Here is a 4,230-nt window from a genome sequence, read left to right on the forward strand (position 1 = left end):
GATCAGGTATCATTAATGAAATTGACCATATTTGTGTTTATTAGTACTACACCTCCTTTGTGCAAGTTTTGAAATAGTGGTCTTTCTAGTAAGATGCATGGTGATATACTGTCATGTGGAACAAAAGATTAGTATGATTATCCAAATTTGAGTTCTTTTTCATTGAAGATGGTAGAAATAATAATTTAGGGAGACTTTGCCTGCACGCACTCCCTTTGTAGTACATTTCCTTACAATGTCTTGCAAGCGCACAATTTCCAATTTTTAAATTAATGTCTGCTCCATAGGAATGTGAATGAATAAGTTGAGTACTATTGTCTCGTTGCGGCTCTCTTCAGTTCTCCTAAGCTTGTTATTCCTTTTTAAATATACTAAAGGCACAAACAACTTGTCTGCTTTTCTATTTCTTTGTTTTCTCTTTCCTTCATTTTCTTAGTACTGATTTCATTGTTCAACAAATGACCATATGCCCAAACTAGTTCTGTTTATGGAGGGGCAATTGATTGGCTTTGACTTGTTTTTAACCGTTGACAGCAACGACTGCTTTGGAGCAGATGAATCATAGCCTTGTATTGGACAAGCCAATTAGAGTATTGTGGTCTAACCAAGATCCTGATGCCAGGAGAAGTGGCATTGGAAATGTGTTTGTTAAGGTAAAAAGATAATATTTCTCATGTTAATATTTCTCACTCTGCATTGCCATATGTAAGTACTAACTCAATATGGTATTGATTGATAGAACTTTGGTGAGCACGTTGACAATGTAACTCTTCAAGAACTATTCTCCAAGTTTGGAGAGCTATTATCTTGTAAAGTTGTTAGAAATGAGGATGGCACAAGTAGAGGCTATGGTTTTGTTCAATTTGCAGCGCAAGAGCCGGCAGACATCGCAATAGAGACTCTTAACAACTCTTACTTTGAGGGCAGAGAATTGTAAGTTAATGTTTCTTTAATACAACTAGTACATGACTTAATTTTATATTGACTATTTCTATTATTAACATTGCTACTTACATGATTTTGTTTTACAATAATCAATCTTGTGTAGGCTTGTAGCTCATTTCATTAAGAAGAGCGAACGATCAGCCAATAATGATGACAAATACACTAACTTGTATATGAAGAATATAGATGACGACATGACAAAAGAACTCATTAAATTGAAGTTTTCTCATCATGGTCAAGTAACTAGTGTGAAGATAATGAAGAGAGATGATGGGACATCCAAGGGTTTTGGGTTTCTTAGTTTCAAAAACCCAGAAAGTGCCAAGAAAGCAAAAGAGGCCATGAATGGGATGGCTCTTGGTAATATTACTGCCATGCATTTCATTTCACAAGTAACTTCTAATGGGCCATGCATTTTTACTTAACAATGTTAATCTTATTTTTATTATTAGGAGCGAAAACTTTGTATGTGGCAAAGGGCTCAGAAAAAGGCTGAAAGAAAGCAATATTTGCAGCTCTTACATGAGGAAATGCAAAATGAAATAATCACTAAGAGCAATGCAAGTTCCATCATTGTCTCTTTTATTTATATTCACGTATAGCATTCACATCTTTCATTTACAAATGTCTATTTAATTCTGACAGGGGTCCAATGTGTATATCAAAAATATTAGTGATGAAGTTGATCACTCTTCGCGAGCGCTTTGCTGAATTTGGAAACATTACATCAGTAAAGATTATGCGTGATGACAAGGGCATTAGCAAAGGATTCAGATTTGTATGTTACAGCACACCCGATGAAGCAAAGTGTGCCATAAGTAGCATGCGTGGTAATCCTCTATTTATTTTTGCACCAACTTCATAGTTATACATTGACATCACGATACTGAGAATGTTTTGGTTTGTTCGAAATATATAGGTGTCATGTTTTACGGCAAACCATTGTATGTTGCTATTGCTCAAAGGAAAGAGGACAGAAAAGCTAGGCTGGAGCAACCTTTTGCTGAACTTGCTACGATGGAAGGAACTGCAAGTCCCGTGATCCCCACAGGTTATCCTCATGTGTATTTTGCCCATCCCAGTACACACTTTCCTCATGGTCTGTCAAGGTAAGGATTCATGTATCCACCCATTGGGCTCGGCCAAGAATGGAGGCAGAATGTGTACCCTTCGCCGCATAGTATACAACAAATCCATCCACCACCCGTATGTTATTGACTTGTTCTACTTAAATTTCATTCTTTAAGTGCAAAAACCTGGTTAAAACTTGTTTAATTTCTGCATAGATGCCAAATACTCCAAGGCAGTACAGAAACAACAGGGGACGCATGACCGGGAATATGATGACTTTTCCCCACGCCGTTAATTATGTGTCACATGCTCAGACAGCTAAAGATTTCATGTCCATGTCCCGGCAGGTATTAACAATTTTTAAACTGTTTTTTATATTGATAAAACAAATGTTTCATGTTTGTCCCTATTTAAATAGTGGCTAGGGCTAACAATCTTATTGCAAAGGTTTTTTTTACACCGGCATGGATTACTCTGACCACTAATTTTCATTACAGTATAATTCAGCAAAACTATATGGTCTGAACATTATTTTTTAGACAAACACATGTGTATAATTCCATGTATCTAAGTAAAATTGAGAGATGATAGCAGTCATGATTAGAAAGAAACATATGAGCATAATGACTTTTAAGGAATAGTAGGATAATATTTTGTTTTGTGGCTTTTTTAAACATATATCCTTGTTCCTTTAGTTACTCCTCCTACCTAATTACTATTGTCAATTCAATCATACTAAGTAGACATTGTCTTGTGACAGAACTTCACTAACAAGGAGTGCTAAGTTACCACTTAACACTTTATTAATTAACAGTATTTGACATTTCTTTCCTCCTAAAGAGTTAAGTTGCTACATCTTACGTTGTCTTGTGACAGAACTTCACTAGCATGAATTGCTAGGCAGGAACTACCTTGCACATAGTTAACATTATCTGATCCAGTTATGCTTAGTTTATTTTCCTTCTGGAGAGTTTAAATCTCTACCTGCAATGCAGCAATTCGTCCATGCAAAGTACATAACACCCGATGTTATGAGCAATGGCCTGGCCATCCATCACGGCGGCCCTATTTCATTAGTGAACGATTCTTTCGCCAGCTTGCTAGCTGCTGCTCCACCTGATCAACAAAGAGATATGCTCGGGAATAGGATATATCCACTGGTCAAGAGAGATCATGTAATTCCTCATCTACTTTGGTCCCTTATTTTGCTTCTTTCAAACTAATAAGGACCTAGCCGTTGCACTAACTTGGTATGTCCTGTCTGCTGCAGCCTGATCTGGCCAGTAAGATCACTGGAATGTTACTGGAGCTAGATAATTCTTATCTGCTCTCGATGCTAAATTCGCAGGATACCTTGTCTATAAAAGTTAACGAGTGTGTGCAAGCTCTGCAAGGGCAGCAAGCGGCAAAAAATAAGACTGCGGATCTAGAGTCCCTACACCCTAGCTTCCTGAACTCTACCGGTGTAAATGCCAACTGAGAGGGTTCACAACCAGGCCAAGAACCTTCCATTATCTTTTCCGGACAGGGAATTTTGGGAACTAGATAGCCGTTCTTTCTTATTATAGTTTGTGAGTTTTTACCAATTGGACTTATGAGTTGCTTGTTACTACATAATAAAATATATTAGATTTAGCACCTTGTGAGTTTTACTATTATTATTATGACATCCTATGAATGAATCCTATAGAGAATAATGACTTTTGGTGACTTTACTATGTTGCTCTTCCTCAGACGTTATGGACATTTCTGACTTACTAATTTTGTTGCTTTATTATTTCTTCTGTTTATGGATGATTCACTAAAAGTCCGCAAGGTTTCTCCATATATTTTAATTTCTTGTGGAGTCTATATATAGAGATTAAAGTGTAGACCTGATGTCCTACAGTTGGCATATACTCATATCAGACTATATCTCTGAAACCATGTAGATCATCTGAAGTCCCAGCTGTCCAGGCCACTTTACTAGATGTGTTATTTCTGATTTTGTCTCCTACAGATTTGGTGGATGTGTTTTGACTATTGAGGAAGCCACCGCTGCTGTGTTGTTACGATACTACTAGGGGACCCGTTGCGCCAGATGACGCAGAGACCTGCTGATTCCATGTTAGTGATGAAAAGAAATCCAGGTTTAGTTGATTTAGTTACGGGTACTCACATATGACAATAAATTTAATCTTTTTAGTTGGAAAAAACAGTGATTATTATCTACAA

At 37.0% G+C, this 4,230-nt stretch overlaps 1 pseudogene; it reads left to right on the top strand.

The window, feature by feature from the left end:
- The window catches only part of LOC119279808, a 17,987-nt pseudogene extending 14,491 nt beyond the window's left edge, over positions 1-3,496 (top strand).
- Positions 3,497-4,230: the final 734 nt, after the last annotated feature.

The sequence above is a fragment of the Triticum dicoccoides genome, chromosome 3B, assembly GCF_002162155.2.
Source record: "Triticum dicoccoides isolate Atlit2015 ecotype Zavitan chromosome 3B, WEW_v2.0, whole genome shotgun sequence".
In the NCBI taxonomy this organism is placed as follows: Eukaryota; Viridiplantae; Streptophyta; class Magnoliopsida; order Poales; family Poaceae; genus Triticum; species Triticum dicoccoides.